The following is a 23506-nucleotide window of genomic DNA, read 5'->3' as shown; positions in this document are numbered from 1 at the left end:
ATTAGCAGTATGTTTATTTTATTATCATTTCAAATGTTATCCTCCTTTTGAGTTTCGCCTCCACAAACCACTTATCTCCTTCCTCCTCCCCTGTCTCTATGAGGGTGCTCTGCCACCCACTTCTGCCTCGGCGCACTAGCATTCCCCTACCATGGGTCATCAAGCCTCCACAGGACCAATGGACTCTTCTCCTAGAGATGCCTGATAAGGCAATCCTCTGCTACATATCCAGCTGAGGCCATGGGGTTTACCCCCACCCCATGTGTACTCTGTGGTTTGTGGTTTAGTCCCTGGGAACTCTGGGTAGTCTGGTTGGTTGAAATTGTTGTTCTTCCTGTGTGGTTGCAAACCCCTTCAGCTTTTTCAGTCTTTTCCCTAACTTCTCCTTTGGGGTCCCCATGCTCAGTCCAAGCTTTGTCTGCATGCATCCATATCTGTATTGTTCAGGCTCCTGTCAGCAAAAACTTCTTGTGTTCTTTTGTGACTGGGTTTCCTCACTCAGGATATTTTTAAGTTCTACCCATTTTTTTATTAGATACATTCTTTGTTTACATTTCAAATGTTGTCCCCTTTCCCCCCCGAAAATCCCATATGACATCTCTCCTCCCCCTGTTCCCCAATCAACCCTCTCCGGCTTCCTTTTTCTGGTATTCCTCTACACTGCGACATCGAGCCATTCCAGGTCCAATGGCTCTCCTCCCTTTAGTGTCTAACAAGGCCATCCTCTGATGCCTATGCTTGTGGTGCCATGGGTCCCTCCATGTGTACTCTCTGGATGATGATTTTGTCCCTGGGAGCTCTGGGAGTCCTGGGTGGCCCATATTGTTGTTCCTCCTATGGAGCTGCAAACCCCTTCAGCTCCTTGGGTCCTTTCTCTAGGTCCTCTATTGGGGACCCTGTGGTCAGTTCGATGGCTGGCCAAGAATGTCCCACTCTGTATTTGTCATGCACTAGCAGAGCCTCCCAGGTGACAGCTATATCTGGCTCTGGCTAGCCATCTGGGTTTTGTAACTGTATATGGGATGGATCCCTAGGTGGGGTAGTCTCTGGATGGTCTTTCCCTCAGATTCTGCTCCACACTTTGTCTCAGTATCTCCTTCTGTGGGTGTTTTGTTCCCCCTTCTACGAAGGACCAGATGGTTTTAGAGAAGAATTCTATCAGACCTTCAAAGAAGACTTAACACCAATACTCTTCAAATTATTCCACAAAATAGAAACATAAGGAACACTGCCCAACTTGTTCTATGAAGCCACAATTTTGCTGATACCAAAACCACACAAAGATCCAACAAAGTAAGAGAACTTCAGACCAATTTACCTTATGAATATCGATGCAAAAATACTCAATAAAATTCTTGCCAACTGAATCCAAGAACACATCAAAATGATCATTCACCACGATCAAGTAGGCTTTATCCCAGGGGTGCAATAAAGGAAATATGTCAGTGTAATCCACTATATAAACAAACTCAAAGAAAAAACCACATGGTCATTTCATTAGATGCTGAAAAGCATTTGAGAAAATTCAGCATCCTTTCATGTTAAGTCTTGGAAAGATCAGGAATTTATGGCCCATACCTAAACATAGTAAAAGCAATATACAGCAAACCAGTAGCCAACATCAAACTAAATGGAGAGAAACTTGAAGCAATCCCACTAAAATCAGAGAATAGACAAGGCTTCTCTCTCTCCATATCTATTCAATATAGTACGTGGAGTTCTAGCTAGAGCAATTAGACAACAAAAGGAGGTCAAAGGGATACAAATTGGAAAGGAAGAAATCATATTATCACTATTTGGGCTGGCATTTGTGTTCTCTTAGGGTCTATATGAGATCTGCCCAGGATCTTCTTGCTTTCACGGTCTCTAGTGAGAAGTCTGCTGTAATTCTGATAGGTCTTTCTCTGTATATTACTTGGCCTTTTTCTCTTGCTGTTTTTAATATTCTTTGTTTATTTAGTACATTTGGTGTTTTGATTATTACATGTTGGGAGGAATTTCTGTTCTGGTCCAATCTGTTAGGAGTTCTATAGGCTTCTTGAATGTTCATGGGCATCTCTCTCTTTAGATTAGGGACATTTTCTTCTATAATTTTGTTGAAGATACTTACTGGCCCGTTAAGTTGTAAATCTTCGCTCTCTTTTATACCTAAAATCCTTAGGTTTGGTCTTCTCATTGTGTCCTGGATTTTCTGTACGATTTGGGTTACAAGGTTTTTGCATTTTGCATTTTCTTTGACTGTTGTGTCAATGCTTTCTATGCATGTCTAATTTTCAGCACCTGAGATTCTTTCTTCTATCTCTTGTATTCTGTTGTTAATGTTTGCCTCTATGACTCCTGATTTCTTTCCAAGGTTTTCTATCTCCAGAGTTGTCTCCCTTTGTGATTTCTTAGTTATTTCTACTACCGTTTTTAGATCATGGATGGTTTTGTTCAGTTCCTTCACTTCTTTGTTTGTGTTTTCCTGTAATTCTTTTAAGGGATTTTTGTGGGCTTCTTCCTGTTGAATCAGAGAATAGACAAGGCTTCCATAAGGGCTTCTTCCTGTTGAACCATGTTCTCCTCTATTTCTTTAAGGGATTTCTGTGGTTCCTTTTCAAGGACTTCTACCTGTTGACTCACATTCTCCTGTACTTCTTTATTTATGTCCTTCTTGGAATCCTCTATCAGCATCATGAGGTGTGATTTTAAATCCAGCTCTTGCTTTTTCAGTGTGTTGGGGTATCCAGGATTTTCTGTTGTGGGAGAACTTGGTTCAGATGGTGCCATGTTGCCTTGGTTTCTGTTGGTAATATTCTTGTGTTTGCCTTTTTGCACCTGGTTATCTCTGTTGTTAGCTAGCATTGTGTCACTGACTGTGGCTTATCTGTCATTCAATCCTCAGTATCTGTGCTCCTGGGAGACCCATTCTCTGAACTTGGTTCAAATGGTGCCATGTTGCCTTGGTTTCTGTTGGTAATGTTCTTACATTTACCTTTTGCCATCTCATAATCTCTGTTGTTAGCTGGTGTTGCTATCTCTGACTGCAGCTTATCTGTCATGCAAGCCACTGTATCTGTGCTCCTGGGAGACCCATTCTCTCTGTGTACTCTGGTATGTGCTACTCCTTTGAGACCCACTCTCTTGTGGTTGTATTTGGGTATGTAGCTCTGTGGCCCTGATCAACTCTTGTGCTTGTGGAAATCAGAAAACTCCTGACTCAGGCTGCTCCTAGGCTCTTGTGTCCTCAGGGTTTCTGGCCGTTTCGTCTGAGCAGCAGTAGTGGTCCTACCTGTCCTGTCTGGCCTCTGTACTCCTGTGTGGTTAGCTACCTCTGTGTGTTACTTGGATATGGTGTGCTGTGGCAGAGAATCAGCCTGAGCCAGAGACAGAAACTGGAGGGCTTCTGCCAGAGGGTTCTGGGGATAATCCTCTGAGTGGTGGGGGTAGTTCTAACTGTGCAAGCAGGCCTCTCTGCACTCCTGGGTGGTTAAGCTGCCTCCCTGCACCACTTGGGTATGGCACGCTGTGCTAGAGTATGAACTCAAAATGGAGACAGAAGCTAGAGGGCTGTGTTTTACTATTCTTGCAGAAGACTGGAGTTCAAATCCAAGCATCTGCAGAATGTCTCATAATCATCCATAAATCCAATTCAAAGGCATCCAATGCCCTCTCATGACCTCTGAAGTCACTATACATGCATGGGTCACACACAACATATATACAGGCCAAAGGCACATATAAATAAAATCTTAAAAATAATATAAAAACAGGGTTTGTATTGGCTGGTTTTGTGTTAACTCCACACAAGCTGGAATTATCACAGAGATAGGAGCTTCAGTCTGAGAAGTTGTCCATGAGATCCAGCTGTGGGACATTTTCTCAATTAGTGATCAAGGGGGGTGGAGGGAAATGGAATGGTCCCTTGTGGGTAGTATCATCTCTGGGCTGGTAGTTTTTGGTTATATAAGAAAGCAAACTGAGTAGCCAGGGGAAGCAAACCAGTAAGTATCATCCCTCCATGGCATCTATATTAACTCTTGCTTCCTGACCTGCTTGAGTTCCAGACCTGACTTCCTTTGCTGATGAATAGCAATGTGAAAATGTGTATTCCTGTGACAACCTGACCATGTTTTGGGGAGGACCATGGAAGGACTTTGGACTTTTGGGCTAGAAGATCCATTTGATGTGGATCTAGCTCTGTGGGGTGTTGTGTAGGAGCTTGGAAGATAATTTTGAGAACAGTGTAAATAGTAGAGGCCTGGCTTGTGAAATTTCAGAGAGAAGATTAAAGACTCTTATCAGGGCCATGTATTAATTGTGAATTTTCTGTGGTTTTGGTTAACTGGGGCTGAAGAATCAACTGTGATTAATAAGACACCAGAACTGCTAAAGCAAACCTTTGTGTTATTGGGACTATTGATGCTGGTTATCTGGAGATAAGAAATTAGCAGTGATTAAGAAGAGACCAGTGATTATGAAGAGACTCATTACTAAGGTGAAATCTTCTAAGAAGTGCTTTTTGAGAGCGGTGTTCCAGAGATAGTCAAGATTTTACCTTGCACTGCAGCTGGACTTGGTACTGTGTAAGAGTCACCCAGGTGGTACTGGTTTTGAAGGCATGAAGGGGCCATGAAGACCAGCTGAAGCTATGAGCACTGTGAGAGGCCATGGAAGGCCATTGGCAAAAGGGCAGCCTCATTTGTAATTGATGGCCCAGGACTGACGGGGTCATGCAAAGGTGTAGAGGCTTGGCACTGTGAGAGGCTATTGTTGAAGTCTAGTTGCAACAGAAGACAGTACAGTTTTGCAGATGCCAGTATCATGAGATGACCACCAAGAACAGCAGTAGGAATGGAATACAGGCAGCTGGAGCCTAGAAGACACAGTGTGTGCTTCTCCACAGAGCTGGAGAAGTGACCCAAACCCTTGTAGGAATCCAGAAGATCGTGAGTTGATCTCAGACATTGGACAGTTGGAGTTTGATTTGCTTTTGATTGTGACTATGCCCTTATATTTTTCCCTCTTGAAGGGAAAGCCCACAGTTAAGAGACTTTTAAGGGATTGAAATTTTAAGAACTTGAAAAGATTGTGGGACTTTTAAAGTTATTTAGATCTTTGGGATAAATAAGAAAGTTAAGGGTTGAGGCTTAATAGTGATGTGTTTGTGTGTCAAGTTGACAAGGGGTCAATTGTCAAGTTGGAGTTATCACAGAGAAAGGAACTTTAGGTGAGCAAATGCCTCCATGAGATCCAGCTATGGGGCATTTTCTCAATTAGTGATCAAAGGGGGAGAGCCCCTTGTGGGTGGCACTATCTCTGGGCTGGTAGTCTTGAGTTCTATAAGAGAGCAAACGAGCAAGCCAGGGGAAGCAAGCCAGTAAGTAAAATACCTTCATGGCTCTGTATCAACTCCTGCTTCATGACCTGCTTGAGTTCCAGTCCTGACTTCCTTTGGCGATGAGCAGCATTATAGAAGTGTAAGCTGAATAAACCCTTTCCTCCCCAACTTGCTTCTTGGTCATGATGTTTGTGCAGGAATAGAAACCCTGACTGAGACAGGTTTAAAGAAAAGAATAGGTCATTGAAAAGAACTTGTTTTCAATAAAGCATTTAAAGGGGGAATTTCCTATGGGTTTCTCTCCTCTGATTAGCAATTAGCAGTGATTAAGAAGAGACCAGTGATTATGAAGAGACTCATTACTAAGATAAACTATGTCTGTAAAAATGGGTGTTAACAACTAATTTTCAAAAATTTGATCACTAATCCCATTACTGAAAACTAGCGTTTTGATGCATGTCTTTCCAAAATTTTAAGGAATATTCTTCCTTCTTTCTAAATGATTAAACTACTTAATATTACAATACCACTTTGTAAGATGCTTTTGCCGCAGAATTCTGTACCATGAACATATCTATATGTTTGAAAATATAGACACATAACTATCCAGCATCATCTTAACAGCTGAATCATGAACCATTTTGATGACACATTTCTCCTTCTATTCAGTTTTCTTCCAAATGTTTATTCTTAGGAATTATCCTTCAGGTTCCCCTGAATACCTTATAGGAATTGACCTCATTTAGTTTTGTCTTTGTTTTCTATGCTCTTACAGTATCTGACAGGAACTCTCGTCTAGTCCCTGAGTATTCTATTAAACTAAAGTTACATTAGCAGCTTAGCAATATGTAGCAATGACTTCATTTACTTTTATTTTTCTTGACTCCATGTGCTGAACATTATTAACCTTTCTTTGGCAACTTATACTTGTTTCAAGCTACCCCCTTCCAAACTTAGTGATGCTTATTCCAGAACGAAGGTATTAAACCTGAACTGTTTCCACAAGAGTAACCAACCTCTGCAGTCAGAATAAACAGAAAGGCAAACATCCCTCCCACTGAATATAACAGCCATTACCAAGCAAAGTAACTCTGCCATTTTTTTCTTCTTACCACAGTGGGAGATCTGCATGCATATCTAATCATTTCCCAGAGTGTAGACAGAAGGAATATATATATAATGAGTAGGTAGGTACATGGTACATATGTAGATAGATAGAGGGATAGAGATGTAGAGATAGATAGATAGATAGATAGATAGATAGATAGATAGATAGATAGATAGATACTTAAAAAGTCTGTTGATAGAATCTAATTCTCTTCAAAAGCAAAACTAGTATATTTTTATAAAACAATGGCATCCATAGATATGAATATGAACATGAATATTTTGTCTTAGCATCACAAGCAATTCATTTCTGTGATTCAGCTGAGATTCCAAGTCGTCAACAGCAAGCCTGGGAGTATATTAATCAGCACATTTGTGCTCTGCTATGTATCTTCTGGCCCTTTTTCTCAGCTTAAAAAGTCAAGGGGCAAAGGAACAAAGCAGCTGCCTGTGTGTTCCTCTATTCATTACAGATTCTCCATCTGCACTTAATATTCACTGGAACCAGGTCAACAAAGAGGGCAAAGAGCAGTCTCCATGCCCCATGTTATCTGACACTCAGGATACAGCTCAAGGACCAAGAGCAATAAATCAACGTTCTTGCTATCTATAAACAAAACTCAAAGCATAAATGTGTTTTTATTTAGAGAATAATTTAAAACAAAGCAGTCCTGTAAGGATTTTACTACAGTTACAAGGACCAGAAGAGTTTTGACAATAAAGGATAAATTAGCCCATTAGCTACTTGTGTCTTTAAGCTGTAATGTTATTTTCATTTTTGTGTGTGACTGAAATAGTACAAGGTGACCGGGTATCATAGTTTTCTGCCTCTTATTAGTGATATTATAATGGCTGTCAACATTTATTTAATCTGTTTATACCTCAGCTATTTTTCATATTGAAGTGTTTGACCAAATTCAACACATTCCTATGTCCCATATATACTAATATATTATTTATTTGTGCCAAATTTTATAAACTCTGGTTTTCAGTCTAGGGACTGAATTTCTCTTTCCACAGTCATCTTTCTATCTGCTTTTCTCTGTTGTTGTTTCTTTGTTTTTGTTTTTAGGATACAGAGAACTTTATAGGTTGAATTTTAACCCCATCTTGACTTTGACTCCATGACGGTACTTGATAAATTTTCCTTCTTATTGTGATGATATTCAATTGGTCTCTCCACTTCTTACTCACTTTTCTTAACATTAGCCTACCTCACCCTCAGTCTAGCAAGTAATAATACATCTTCTTATCAGAGAAAGAGTGCCTTAGAGAAATTTTAAATTTATTATTATCCACCTCTAGACTCAGTATGTTCTTTATAGGAGCAAAAAGCACCTTCTCCATGCAGTATATGGAGTGCTGATATGTAGCTACTTGTAAATCTTAAGGGAACATAGACCATTGAAGCAGGTTGCAAACCTGCTGCAGGATTAATTAATAACTAATTCTACACTGGGAGACCCATCATTTGAATTGATCTCTTTTCTTTTTTCAAATAGCTCTGAAGTTACCAGGAACTGATGTTCTCAAAGTTCATTTTTTTTTTAACTCCCAAAGGTGCATTTCTCCTGAATTGTCAAAGTCAGTGATGTCACATCAGACTCAGGCTTGAAGCCTTTCTGTCTTCACGGCTCTCTTCGTGGCATCCTACCCTATGCAAAATAACTTGTTTACTAACTGAATTCTAATAAATGCTTTGGAAGTGTGTCTTCCATTCCTTGTTTCTACAACCATTCCCTTTTTCCTAGGTTGTTGGTGTTATTATTCCTTTAACCCCCAGCAATTCTGTCTTTCCTGGACTTTCTTCCGACAGTGTTTTGAGTCCAGGTCACTTTATATGTGCCACATAGGCTCAGAAAAAGAAGTAAGATGCATGGAGGGAGGGAGGGAGGGAGAATGTGCTTCTTGATTATCACCTACTTGATAGGACCTAGAATCACCTAGGAGACAAGATGCCGGACACTTAACTTTTTTCTTTTTTTTACAGATTAGTTTGAGGCAGGAAACCCACCATAAATATGGAGAGCATCATCCTCTGGGATGGAGAGAAAGCACGCTGAAAATCAGCACCCATTTCCTCTGTTTCCTGACTGCTTTGCAATATGACCGTCAGCCTCCTCAAGCTCTCGCTGCCATTCCTTCCCTGCCATGATGGAGTGTACCTTCAAAATGTGAGCGAAGTGCTCGCTTCGGCAGCACATATACTAAAATTGGAATGATACAGAGAAGATTAGCATGGCCCCTGTGCAAGGATGACACGCAAATTAGTGAAGCGTTCCATATTTTTACCCAGAGGATTCCCCACCATGTAATAAGGATACATGCTCTACTATGTTCATAGCAGCCCTATTTATAATTGCCAGATGTTGGAAAGAACCCAGGTATCCCTCAACAGAAGAGTGGATGCAAAAAATGTGGTATATCTACACAATGGAGTACTATTCAGCCATTAGAAACAATGAATTCATGAAATTCTTAGGCAAATGGATGGAGCTAGAGAACATCATACTAAGTGAGGTAACCCAGACTCAAAAGGTGAATCATGGTATGCACTCACTAATAAGTGGATATTAACCTAGAAAACTGGAATACCCAAAACATAATCCACACATCAACTCAGGTACAAGAAGAAAGGAGGAGTGGCCCCTGGTTCTGGAAAGACTCAGTGAAGCAGTATTCGGCAAAACCAGAACAGGGAAGTGGGAAGGGGTGGGTGGGAGGACAGGGGAAGAGAAGGGGGCTTACGGGACTTTCGGGGAGTGGGGGGCTAGAAAAGGGGAAATCATTTGAAATGTAAATAAATTATATCGAATAAAAAAATTAAAAAAAAAAGAACAAAAAAATGTAAGCGAAGAGTAAAGCTGTCTTTACATTGCCCTTGTTAGGAGGGTATTTTTGTAATGGAAACCAGAAAAGTAACTAATAGAGTCCTTCATTCATTTAAATTCTGTTGACTCCTTGGCTATCAAAATAAGTGCAAAAGTTTAACCACTTCAAATGGAGTTTCAAATTCTATAGCTGGTTGTGCATTGTAACATTATCACCCCACTTGTTAAGACAACCATCTTAGGTAGGGTTGCCAATAATGTGACAAAACTCCATAACCAAAAGCAACTTGGGGAGGAAATGATTTATTTGTTGTACAGGCTGTGGTCCAGCTAGTCTGAAGATTGCTGTCTCTCAACAGAAAGGCCAAGGATCTGGTAGCTGTTCAGTTCTTGAGGCTGGATGTCGATCCCAGTTTTTAGTATATATGGGAGTCCTAAAGAAGGAGGTCCTAATAACAGTGAAGGAATGCCTCAGCCACAACCTAAATGAACTTGCAACTGAGAGTGAGGCAAAATGAACAGAAGACAACAAGCTTCCCCTTTTCCTGTCCTTCTCTACTGGCAGCCACCAGAATCTGTGGCCCAGATTCATAATGAGTCTTCTAACTTTGAATGATACAGGTTTAGGGTGAGTCTTCCAACATCACAGGATTAGGGTTTATGGTTGGTCTTCCCAACTCAAACGATCCAATCAAGGAAATTCCCTCACAGGTGTGACCAGCCACTTGGGTTTGAGTTGATTCCAGTTATCATCAAGTTAACAGCCATTACAAGTCTACCCTTTGTCAGTCTAATGGACAATCATATCTCCTTATGTCGTGCTTTATTTTATAATTAAAACAATACCCAGGTCATAATTATATCTAACACTATAGAACAATCACAATGTACTTCCTCCCTAGTTGTCTTTCTAATCAATTTTCTAATTATGTTCTTTCTGTGCAGAACCATCAGTAAACCACATCCTTCTCTATTCTTCAGTCAAACAATCATCGAATACACTCCAAGAGGTCATGAATGGATACACACTTGGGAAGAGAATGCATTTTAATGAGAGTAGAAACTGTCAGGCATTTGATCAACTTCATGTAACCTGCTTATGCCTCAAGGCCTGTTTGTGCTCAATCAGATATATTCCACATCCATCTGATAATGAATTGCTGCTCTGAAGTTCCTACTTTTTGGCTTGGTAGGTCATCTAATACCCAGCTGAGGACAGCTGAGATTAGGTGATAACTTAGTGGTCCATTGTCAATGTTCAGTTTCCACTAATGCTCAATAGTAGGCCAAGAGCTGTCTTTCAAAGGGATAATAATTATTGGCAGATGGTAGAGTCTTGTTCCAAAATTCCAAGGACCTCTTCTCTGATTCACCTATAAGAACCTGCCAAAAGTTCTGAACAGCAAATCTATTTCCAGTTGACAACCCAACTACCATTGGATTTGCTGAATTATATTGTCCAAGAGGGCAGAGCAGTTGCACAGCAACCTGGAAATGTGGAAGAGACTTCTCCTGTTCCAGGGCCCAGTCAAAGCTAGTAGCTTTCTCAGTCACTTGATATATGGGCCAGAACACCTATGTAAGGAACGTGCTGTCTCCAGAATCCAAATAGGTTCACTAAATGTGCTGGCTATTTTTGGGTGATAACTTGACACACACTGGAGTTATCACAGAGAAAGGAGCCTCCATAGAGGGAATGCCTCCATGAGATCCAGCCATAATGTATTTTCTCAATTAGTGATCAAGGGGGAAGACCCATTGTGGGTGGCGTCATCCCTGGGCTGGTGGTCTTGGATCCTGAGCAAGCCACGGGAAACAAGTCAGTAACATCACTCCATGGACTCTGCATCAGTTCCTGCTTCCTGACCTGCCTGAGTTCCAGTCCTTTGGTGATGAACAGCAATGTGGAAGTGTAAGCCAGATAAACCTTTTCCTCCCCAACTTGCCTCTTGATCATGATGTTTGTGTAGTGCCTGACTAAGGCACTAAGTGTTATGCTTTTATAGTGACAAGAAAAAACTCTTACAGGTGTGTCCAGTTGTTGGTTTTTGGTTGATTCCAGTCAAGATGAGAACCAAGATTAAACATCCAAACAATACATAGCCTTTCATGTTCTTGGTAGGCTTGTTGACAAATTTGTTTCCACTGTTTGATCCGTCATGCCCATCTTTTTTTCATGAGCCATCATATCCTGCTCACCTCTCACCATCCCTCATTAGGCTCAAGTGTCATCACAAGAAAGTCTTTTCTAGTATATTCAGGAAGTACTTTGAAATCCTTTAACCTGCTATATCACACACTTAGAGTGAACTTATTGTTTCAATCGAAAATTATGGCTTGATAATAATTATTTTTCATACCACCTTGTTTATTCCTTTGCTACTGTCTGTTAGGCTATCCTGCTATTAGATATGTTCAGTTCTTTGTATTCTGAGTTCCTATTAAACTATCAAGGCATTGTGCATCCTAGGCAAGTGCTGTGCCTCCTATTTATCTCTCCAGCCCTTTCTTGTACTTGTTATTTTGAAACCGAATCTCATTATGTTGTCAAGGGTGGCACTGAACTCAATAAACATTCAAGGCAAGCCTTGAATTCACAATACTCCTACATCAGTATCTTGCCTGAGCAGTCTATGCCACCACATCCAGTGACTATGAGTTTCTTTGTGAAGGTTTGTTACATATCTTCACAATTTTTTGTTAACTAGTTTTTTACTCACACATATCAATTAAATATAATGGGATTATTTCAATATTATCATAGATGTTAGTAATGTATTAACTGTTTTTACTTACCCTCTCTTATCTTGTCTAAGCCCTGTTAATCTCTTTTTTCTTTCCAACTATTTCCTCTTTGATTGCCTCTCTCTTTCTCTTCCTTCCTTTCCTCCTTCCCTTGTTCCTCTCATCACTTTTATCTTTTCATATCCCACTGAGTTCAACTTGGATTAATTATAGGAACATGAGTATCTTTTCAATGGCTATACCACTAAAGAAAATGTCTCTTTCCACAAGAACCCATTGGCTGTCTATACATTCTTACAGACAGATTAGACTTTATGAAATTCTTTTCCCCTCTGTTCTGATGGATCCAATCTCAATAAACCCAGCTGCCAAGAGTTCAAATGTGTAACGGGCATGATATACTTAGAAGTCAGTCGGCTATAACACTCTAGTAACGGGCATGATATACTTAGAAGTCAGTCGGCTATAACACTCTATCCTCCTTATAATTCTTACATTCTTTCTGCCCATTCTGTTGTAATATTCACTGCGTCTTGGAGTGAATGATATAGATGTCCAGCTGAAGGCTGTATGTTGTTATATATGTGGTAAATGTTTAGATATGATTGTAAGATAGACACATCTTTTTATTTCTCTCTCTGAGAGAATCAGTTTCATGTTTTTTTCTAGCATCTGTTTCTATGACAAGATGTATTCATATATGTTTATTCAAGGATATTAAAAAGCTTTTCATTGATGAGACTTGGTCTACTCTTCATTATCACACATCTTTCGCCTCTTCCCAAGGTCAACATCCTGATTTTTATTTCATTAAGCTATCATTAATTTACCCAGTCAGCTTTTGACTAGATTTGAATTGTGTATCCCTATTATGTCTTTTGAGGCAACGCTGTCATATCAAATTATTTGAGCACTTAATTTTGAAAATAACTCATGGCAAAAATGTTTTTCCTGGAAGAATTTAATCCATTAGTGATGGAGAAAAGCAAAATTCTCTGACTCATGTATTAGATTGCTTTGATCTCTCCCTTTTTTTCTTAACTTGTGGATTTCCAAGCTTAGGCAGCAAATCCATGGCTGATTGATGTTCAGGCCATTTTGACGTGGACGAGCCCCTCAGGAAATGATGACCTTTGTCTTACCTTTGAATTGCTGTGAGATGGTACCATGATCAAACATTTTATAAAAGAAAACATTTATTTGGGGCTTATAGTTCTAGAACGTTAGATTATATGGCTATCATGGTGGGGGGGGCATGGAAGCAGGCAGGCAGGCATAGTGCTAGAGAAGTAGCTGAGATCATGCATCTTTATGTTTTCATTTCAATCCCAGGTGGAAAATATGGGAATGCTTCAGATTGTTCACAGTAGTTGACTATGATTTGCCTTGTTCTCTATCAGAGGAATGGTTTTGTCAGCTGCAGATAATGTCTATGATTGTATGACATTTGGAATTCAGGGGACTCCCAAGGATATATAAATGCTAGGATCCTGAGAGGTAGTGGGTTGTTGTTTGGTTGGTTGTTGGTTGCTGTTGGTCACAGTTTGTTAAGTAGTCATTTACAAAGAAGAAACAACAAGAAGAATAAATTAGATGATGTGACAGTAAAGATAAAACATACCCCCAAGAAACTCATAGCAGGAAGCAGTCTAATGATAACCTTGCTCCCTTTACCCTCTATATTTTTTCTCTCCTATCTAGTGTTAGGGGTTGAAAGAGTGGAAGGAAAGAGGTGGGTAAGGGAAGAGGAAGAAAAATCTACAGAGTAGCCAAAGCCCAGCTACAAGTGGTACCCAGATGTGAAACTAAGCAGAATGAGAAATTTGATTTAAATGCATTGAGGAAACAGCAGAAAAAGGAGGAATCAATATTTCTTTACAAGACGCCTGCAAAAAAAAAAAAATGTATTACAGATGCTTCAGCTGGGATATCCCCTACTTAGATCTCAGAGGAAAATTTCATTCTTTTTCCTCTTCCCATATTCTAAAGAGTGGAGAAGGGTGAAAGAAAGAAGAACCCACAAAGTAGAAAATGTCAGATATACCTCTTTCTTCCTTTCTCCTGTTCTTCCTCTCCTCTTTCTTCCTTTCCTCCTCCTTATCTTTCTACACCATTCTCTCTTCTACTTTAAAGCCATGAAATTATATCTGTGTATTAGGATGTGTGACTTTCTCTGCCCTTGTGGGTTATTGGTGAATATCTGTCCAGTAAAGGGAGCAAAGACTACAGACGGGGGGGGGGGGGGGGGGGGGGAGGGGTTGGGAGCCCTGTGAATGTATATCACCAGTTTCAAGGTGGTACATCAACTTTACTTGGGATGATTTGAGGCTTATATAATTTCAGGGGGTGGAGGGAGAAACATTCAGGATGGGCAAAGCCCATTGTCTGAAGGCTTAGGGTACTGAAATGCCTCATTAGTAGGAGAAGCATTTCAGGAATCTAGCTGACTGGATTCTTATCAAGAGAGAAGAAATTGAACATGTAATTTTAAGCAAGGTTATGTGACATTCTGCAGGTAGAGGTGTGGGGGGGGTTGAAACCCCAAGACAAGGTCAGAGAAGGAGAAGCCTGCCAGTGAAGGGAGCCCTCCACTAGGATCTGGACAATGGTAGACTTCAACCTTATTCATCAGAGTTTTCCCACAAGAACGCACTTACTTATCTTTTAGAAAATTAACTATATTTAATTCATAGAATTATTGTGTAATACTTCACTTGGGGGGGGGTTCTGTAGATAAGAAAGGAATCATCTACCAGAGCTGATATCCTACAACTGATCCTAGCAACAAGTTAGAATAACCAATCCCAACATAAAAATGACTATTTATCCATTTACTTCCCCAATTATAATTAAGTGAACTCTGAAGTTAAAGACAAAGACAGAAAATAAATGTAAAGTAACAAGAATAATTTCTCAATTTGGAAATGGAAACAATTTTTTTTTTTAGTGTCTCTCAGGAAAAAGTATCAGTAGCTTTTAGCTGGGGTAAATTACCTTGATCAGATTTACTGATCTTAACTGTGCTCCTTTCATACCGCATGTTATGAGCAGATGAGTGATATATTACAATTTCCTTTATAGTGAGAGAACTGCAATAACTAAGGTAAGGGTGTACTGAACCAATGTTGAATCCTACAAACTATGGTTCCAGCCTTCTAGGAATGATGTACTCCTTTGTGCAATAGTGGTGCTGCTGTTATAAGGGCTACCAGCTTCTCTGTGATTAGATTTGGAGTCTTATCTGAAGGAAGGAATCTATGCTTGCTAGTGTAAACCTGATCAAAAACTTGTAAAGAGAGGTCATGCATCTTTGGGAGGAGCTGTATATAGTTTAACTAAATTGACAAAGTACCAAACTGCTGTCTAAATATTTATGTTTATACCAAAGGGCCAACAATATTATAAGCTGTAGCCAGAAAAATTTTTTTTAATTTTTTTTATTTGATATAATTTATTTACATTTCAAATGATTTCCCCTTTTCTAGCCCCCCACTCCCCGAAAGTCCCATAAGCCCCCTTCTCTTCCCCTGTCCTCCCACCCACCCCTTCCCACTTCCCCGTTCTGGTTTTGCTGAATACTGCTTCACTGAGTCTTTCCAGAACCAGGAGCCACTCCTCCTATCTTCTTGTACCTCATTTGATGTGTGGATTATGTTTTGGGTATTCCAGGTTTCTAGGTTAATATCCATTTATTAGTGAGTGCATACCATGATTCACCTTTTGAGTCTGGGTTACCTCACTTAGTGTGATGTTCTCTAGCTCCATCCATTTGCCTAAGAATTTCATGAATTCATTGTTTCTAATGGCTGAATAGTACTCCATTGTGTAGATATACCACATTTTTTGCATCCACTCTTCTGTTGAGGGATACCTGGGTTCTTTCCAGCATCTGGCAATTATAAATAGGGCTGCTATGAACATAGTAGAGCATGTAGAGTGAAATAGTTAATGCAGGCACTCATGGTTCTGAGAATTTGTGAATAAGTAGTCAGCCCTAAATAAGACATTTATACCAGCCTCTCTAAAGCCTCAGAGTACATTGTAAAAGAAAGGACAATAAGAATATAAAAATCTGGACACAGGAAGAAGAGCTGAGAAGTGTCATACTCTGGGCAAGATAGCTCTCACCACCACAGATTTACAGCAACTGCTGATGCTTATGCTGGGTCTATATAAGAATAACCCCATCAACAGTCAGGCATTGATGACTCCTGGAACTCTACACCTTCCTTCTCAACTACTTTCCAATGATATACTCGGGGATAGAAGTTGTGTATGTACCAAGCTCCAGTGGATTATTCCAATCTAATGATCACAAAAATGGTCCTTGTTAGACTAAGTGAATTACAAAAATGACCTCAAAATCATAGATTTGAGAAAGAAACTCTAAAGGATAGGAAGGAAGAAGTATTGGTAGGAATGGAATAAAAATGAGAAAGGGTGTGACAAATGGGGTAGTCTGAATACTTTTTCAGTCATATGAATATGTTCATATGTATCTATGAATTATCAATATATATCAAGAGATAGGTCGAAGGTTAAGAGTAATTGCTTCTCCAAAGAACTAGAATTCAATCCTCAGCACCCACATCAGTTGGCTCACAATTGTCTATAACTTTAGCTCCATGGGATCCAATTTCCTCTTCTATTCTCCACTGGCACCTCCACACACGGCACACATTCACACAAACACATAGACAAGAATAAAAATAAATCTTATTTAAGAATAAAACTTATTAATAAAAAGGGAGGACGTGTAAACCACAACATTTTCTTTTTCTATTCCAAACTTCCTCTCTATCTTCTGCATTCGGCAATGTCCCTTAAGAGGGAGAAGTGGGGCTCTTACGTTTGAAACTCCAGGGGGTGTGAAGCAGATGTAAATTTTAATTTTAAAAATTGTCACAGCTGAACATGTTGAGAATAATAAATGAAAGCTTCAACTTTGAAAAGGAAGCATGAAAGTAATTGAAGCCTGGGATCGTGCCTGAATGAGGCAACTTTGGAAGGGAGGACATTAGGATGGATGTCCAAACAAAGAAAAAAATCAAAAATTGGCACTGAAAGATTGACTAGAAGTCCTGGAGAAGGCTAACTATTTTAATTAAAACAGGATTTCTCATTTGTTTTAAAGATGATGGTTGACTGTTGCTTATTTTTCTTCAAATGCTTCTTGAACCAGTAGTATTTTCTATTCAGTTTTGCTCATTGATATCTTAACAAGAGCTTTTTTTTTTTTAGATTCAATATGTAAGTTGTTGGCACAGACTGTTTCTGTCTATTCAAATGATACTATTTACCACGTAAGGCTCCAATGGAGACTACGGTTTTTTTTGTGGGATCTCAAGGTTTCATGAACTCCCACTTTTTCTTAATTGGCATAAGCACAGTAGTGACATAAACACATGTGTCGGTTAGAATAGAAATGACTCCCATAGGCTCATGTGTTTGAATGTTTGATCATTATGGAATGGTGACAGGGGTTTGGAGGTGTGGTCTTGTGGGAATAGGTGTGGCCTTGTTGGAGGAAGTATGTCACTATACTTGGGCTTTGGGGTTTCAAAAGTTCAATGCAGGCCCAGTGTCATTCTTTTCCTGATTTCTGTGAAGCCAGATGTAAAACTCTCAAGGTACTTTTCCAGCACGAGGACAGCCTGCATGCCAGCATACTCCTTGACATGACAGTAGACTAAACCTCTGAAACTGTAAGCAAGCTGCATTTAAGTGCTTTTCTTTATAAGAGTTGCAATGGTTAAGGTGTATATCTTCTCAGTATTAGAACACTAAGACACTAGGAATCCAATACACTATTTAAGAGATGTTTTTGGAATTGGGCTGGTAGGTAAGACCTTCACATCAGCTCTATCACCACAATGAATCCTGCTCAGACTGCTCTTGTGGATTTGACAATTATCCTACTAGGACTATCACAATAAGATAGAAGCAGTAATTATTGACAGATGTATCAAATGCCTTTTTGACCTGAAGGAAAATGAGTAAAGTCTTTTCTTCTGACTATTATTAAGGAAAAGATGCTAACAGAATTGTTAAAATTAAACCCTTTGTTCTTAAAATTAATTCTCTTCCACAATAGGAGGTTAGGCAGGTGAACTGTGTTTGCTAATGTGTTACAGATTTTAAGTGATACTGTATTTGACCTGTAGTTGTTTTTGTTGTTGTTGTTGTTATAAAGATTTAATTTCTGTTTTCTTTTTTCTGTCATATAACCTCTAAATTTCTTAGAGCTTCAACAGAATTTTCTAATGATGAATTGAAATATTTGCATTTTTACTATTTATAAATTTCCTTAATGGATTATAGGCATAGCCCTTTAATTTTACAAATACTTTTATTAAGGACATAATTGCGCTCTTTGTAATTTAAAATACAGAGTTGGAAGCAACCCTGACTTCCAGAAAGAAGACATTACAAGGCCATATCTCCCAAGATTAAATAAAATATATCCTTCTAATTTGAAAAACAAAATTTGAAAATCAGAATTCAATCTACTAATGACTCTGAATCTTTCTATTTACCTGGCTCATAGTTATTTATTTCTCAGCAGAGCTGATACTCTGATTTGAATGAAAAGAGCCTATGATCATTTAAATTATTATTTGATATAAGAATGTAATTACAATATTTCCTTCCTGCCTATCTTCCCTGCTCCTTGCTACCTCTCAAATCCCTTCTCTCTTTTCTGTAATATATATATATATATATATATATATATATATATATATATATATATATATAAAATACAGAAAAGTGGGAGTTCATGAAATCTTGAATATATATATATATATACCTATATATGTACATATATACCTATATATATAAATGCATAAATATATAAATATAATGTGTTCAATCAGTTTAGTATTACTTGTATTATATGATTTTAGGGCTACCCACTTAAAATTAGATAACCAATTAAGGTTCTCATACTTGGGGATAACTATTTCTTCCAGTTTCTCTATTTGTTGCAGAGTGAAATTTCTTTGATGGTGGTGAGTGTTTTTCTTTTTTTTTTTTTTTTTTTATTATTCGATATAATTTATTTACATTTCAAATGATTTCCCCTTTTCTAGCCCCCCCACTCCCCGAAAGTCCCGCAAGCCCCCTTCTCTTCCCCTGTCCTCCCACCCACCCCTTCCCACTTCCCCGTTCTGGTTTTGCTGAATACTGTTTCACTGAGTCTTTCCAGAACCAGGGGCCACTCCTCCTTTCTTCTTGTACCTCATTTGATGTGTGGATTATGTTTTGGGTATTCCAGTTTTCTAGGTTAATATCCACTTATTAGTGAGTGCATACCATGATTCACCTTTTGAGTCTGGGTTACCTCACTTAGTATGATATTCTCTAGCTCCATCCATTTGCCTAAGAATTTCATGAATTCATTGTTTCTAATGGCTGAATAGTACTCCATTGTGTAGATATACCACATTTTTTGCATCCACTCTTCTGTTGAGGGATACCTGGGTTCTTTCCAGCATCTGGCAATTACAAATAGGGCTGCTATGAACATAGTAGAACATGTATCCTTATTACATGGTGGGGAGTCTTCTGGGTATATGCCCAGGAGTGGTATAGCAGGATCTTCTGGAAGTAAGGTGCCCAGTTTTCGGAGGAACCGCCAGACTGATTTCCAGAGTGGTTGTACCAATTTGCAACCCCACCAGCAGTGGAGGAGTGTTCCTCTTTCTCCACACCCTCTCCAACACCTGCTGTCTCCTGAATTTTTAATCTTAGCCATTCTGACTGGTGTAAGATGAAATCTTAGGGTTGTTTTGATTTGCATTTCCCTAATGACTAATGAAGTTGAGCATTTTTTAAGATGCTTCTCCGCCATCCGAAGTTCTTCAGGTGAGAATTCTTTGTTTAACTCTGTACCCCATTTTTTAATAGGGTTGTTTGGTTTTCTGGAGTCTAACTTCTTGAGTTCTTTATATATATTGGATATTAGCCCTCTATCTGATGTAGGATTGGTGAAGATCTTTTCCCAATTTGTTGGTTGCCGATTTGTCCTCTTGATGGTGTCCTTTGCCTTACAGAAACTTTGTAATTTTATGAGGTCCCATTTGTCAATTCTTGCTCTTAGAGCATACGCTATTGGTGTTCTGTTCAGAAACTTTCTCCCTGTACCGATGTCCTCAAGGGTCTTCCCCAGTTTTTTTTCTATTAGCTTCAGAGTGTCTGGCTTTATGTGGAGGTCCTTGATCCATTTGGATTTGAGCTTAGTACAAGGAGACAAGGATGGATCAATTCGCATTCTTCTGCATGCTGACCTCCAGTTGAACCAGCACCATTTGTTGAAAAGGCTATCTTTTTTCCATTGGATGTTTTCAGCCTCTTTGTCGAGGATCAAGTGGCCATAGGTGTGTGGGTTCATTTCTGGATCTTCAATCCTGTTCCATTGATCCTCCTGTCTGTCACTGTACCAATACCATGCAGTTTTTAACACTATTGCTCTGTAGTATTGCTTGAGGTCAGGGATACTGATTCCCCCAGATTTCCTTTTGTTGCTGAGAATAGTTTTAGCTATCCTGGGTTTTTTGTTGTTCCAGATGAATTTGATAATTGCTCTTTCTAGCTCTGTGAAGAATTGAGTTGGGATTTTGATGGGTATTGCATTGAATCTGTATAGTGCTTTAGGCAAAATGGCCATTTTAACTATATTGATTCTGCCGATCCATGAGCATGGGAGGTTTTCCCATTTTTTGAGGTCTTCTTCCATTTCCTTCTTCAGAGTCTTGAAGTTCTTGTCATACAGATCTTTCACATGTTTGGTAAGAGTCACCCCAAGATACTTTATACTGTTTGTGGCTATTGTGAAGGGGGTCATTTCCCTAATTTCTTTCTCAGCCTGCTTATCCTTTGAGTATAGGAAGGCCACTGATTTGCTTGAGTTGACTTTATAACCTGCCACTTTGCTGAAGTTGTTTATCAGCTGTAGGAGCTCTCTAGTGGAGTTCTTTGGGTCACTTAGGTAGACGATCATGTCGTCTGCAAATAATGATAGTTTGACTTCTTCCTTTCCAATTTGTATCCCTTTGACCTCCTTATGTTGTCGAATTGCCCGAGCTAGTACCTCAAGTACAATATTGAAAAGATAAGGAGAAAGGGGGCAGCCTTGTCTGGTCCCTGATTTCAGTGGGATTGCTTCAAGTTTCTCTCCATTTAGTTTGATGCTGGCTACCGGTTTGCTGTATATTGCTTTTACTATGTTTAGGTATGGGCCTTGAATTCCTGTTCTCTCCAAGACTTTAAGCATGAAGGGATGCTGAATTTTGTCAAATGCTTTTTCAGCATCCAATGAAATGACCATGTGGTTTTGTTCTTTGAGTTTGTTTATGTAGTGGATTGTATTGATGGATTTCCGTATATTGAACCAACCCTGCATTCCTGGGATAAAGCCTACTTGATCATGGTGGATGATCGTTTTGATGTGTTCTTGGATTCGGTTGGCAAGAATTTTATTGAGTATTTTTGCATCGATGTTCATAAGGGAAATTGGTCTGAAGTTCTCTTTCTTTGTTGGATCTTTGTGTGGCTTTGGTATCAGCGTAATTGTGGCTTCGTAGAAGGAATTGGGTAGTGTTCCTTCTGTTTCTATTTTGTGGAATAGTTTGAAGAGTATTGGTGTTAACTCTTCTTTGAAGGTCTGGTAGAATTCTGCACTGAAGCCATCTGGTCCTGTGCTTTTTTTGGTTGGAAGACTTTCTATGACTCCTTCTATTTCTTTAGGCATTATGGGACTGTTTAGATGGTCTAGTTGGTCCTGATTTAATTTTGGTATTTGGTATCTGTCAAGGAAATTGTCCATTTCCTCCAGATTCTCCAGTTGTGTTGAGTATAGGCTCTTGTAGTAGGATCTGATGATTTTTTGGATTTCCTCAGTTTCCGTTGTTATATCTCCCTTTTCATTTCTAAGTTTGTTAATTTGGATACTTTCTCTGTGCCCTTTGGTCATTCTGGCTAAGGGTTTATCTATCTTGTTGATTTTCTCAAAGAACCAGCTCCTGGTATTGTTGATTTTTTGTATGGTTCTCTTTGTTTCTACTTGATTGATTTCGGCCCTGAGTTTGATGATTTCCTGCCTTCTACTCCTCCTGGGCGAAATAGCTTCTTTTTGTTCCAGGGCTTTCAGGTGTGTCATTAAGCTGGTAATGTATGCTCTCTCCATTTTCTTTTTGGAGGCACTCAGGGCTATGAGTTTTCCTCTTAGCACTGCTTTCATTGTGTCCCATAGATTTGGGTATGTTGTGTTTTCATTTTCATTGTGTTCTAAAAAGTCTTTAATTTCTTTCTTTATTTCTTCCTTGACCAAGGTATCATTGAGTAGAGTATTGTTCAGTTTCCACGTGTATGTGGGCTTTCTGTTGTTTCTGTTGCTATTGAAAACCACTTTTACTCCATAGTGATCAGATAGGAGGCATGGGATTAGTTCGATCTTCTTATATTTGTTGAGGTCTGTCTTGTGACCAATTATATGGTCGATTTTGGAGAAGGTACCATGAGGTGCTGAGAAAAAGGTATATTCTTTTGTTTTAGGATAGAATGTTCTATATATATCTGTTAAATCTAATTGGTCCAAAGCTTCAATTAGTTTCATTGTGTCCCTGTTTAGTTTCTGTTTTCCTGATCGGTCCATTGAGGAAAGTGCAGTGTTGAAGTCACCCACAATTATTGTGTTAGGTGCAATGTGTGCTTTTAGTTTTAATAAAGTTTCTTTTACAAAAGAGGGTGCCCTTACATTTGGGGCATAGATGTTCAGGATTGTCAGTTCTTCTTTTTGTATTTTTCCTTTGACCAGCAAGAAGTGTCCCTCAGGGTCTCTTTTGATGACTTTGGGTTGAAAGTCAATTTTATCTGATATTAAAATGGCTACTCCAGCTTGTTTCCTGAGACCATTTGCTTGTAAAATTGTCTTCCAGCCTTTTACTCTAAGGTAGTGTTTGTCTTTGACCCTGAGGTGTGTTTCCTGTAAGCAGCAAAATGTAGGGTCCTGTTTACGTATCCATTCAGTTAGTCTGTGTCTTTTTATTGGGGCATTAAGTCCATTGATGTTAAGAGATATTAAGGAATAGTGATTGTTACTTCCTATCATTTTTGACGTTATTTTTTAAATTTGAATGCTTAACTTCTTTTGGGTTTGATGAAAGGTTACTATCTTGCTTTTTCCAGGGTGAAGTTTCCCTCCTTGTATCGGTGTTGTCCTCCTATTATCCTTTTTAGGGCCGGGTTTGTGGATAGATATTGGGTAAACTTGGTTTTGTCATGAAATATCTTAGTTTCTCCATCTATGGTGATTGAGAGTTTTGCTGGATATAGTAGTTTTGGTTGGCATTTGTGTTCTCTTAGAGTCTGCATGAGATCTGCCCAGGACCTTCTAGCCTTCATAGTCTCAGGTGAAAAGTCTGCTGTGATTCTGATAGGTCTTCCTTTATATGTTACTTGGCCTTTTTCTCTTACTGCCTTTAGTATTCTTTCTTTGTTTAGA

At 39.1% G+C, this 23506-nt stretch overlaps 1 long non-coding RNA gene and 1 other non-coding gene across 2 annotated transcripts in view; both read left to right on the top strand.

Moving 5' to 3' along the window:
* LOC127670770 (uncharacterized) overlaps positions 1-12652 on the top strand; it is a 59768-nt gene extending 47116 nt beyond the window's left edge. The window contains exons 2-3 of the long non-coding RNA XR_007974607.1: positions 8418-8601; positions 10204-12652. This is a non-coding gene — a long non-coding RNA (uncharacterized LOC127670770). The remainder of the gene's footprint in view (positions 1-8417; positions 8602-10203) is intronic.
* On the top strand, positions 8611-8717 carry LOC127671369 (U6 spliceosomal RNA). The gene has a single exon (XR_007974730.1). It is a non-coding gene; the product is annotated as a U6 spliceosomal RNA (small nuclear RNA).
* Positions 12653-23506: the final 10854 nt, after the last annotated feature.

This window comes from Apodemus sylvaticus, chromosome 20 (genome assembly GCF_947179515.1).
Source record: "Apodemus sylvaticus chromosome 20, mApoSyl1.1, whole genome shotgun sequence".
Lineage (NCBI taxonomy): Eukaryota > Metazoa > Chordata > Mammalia > Rodentia > Muridae > Apodemus > Apodemus sylvaticus.
The sequence above is the reverse complement of the archived record's forward strand: the minus strand, read 5'-3'. Positions and strand labels throughout refer to the sequence as shown.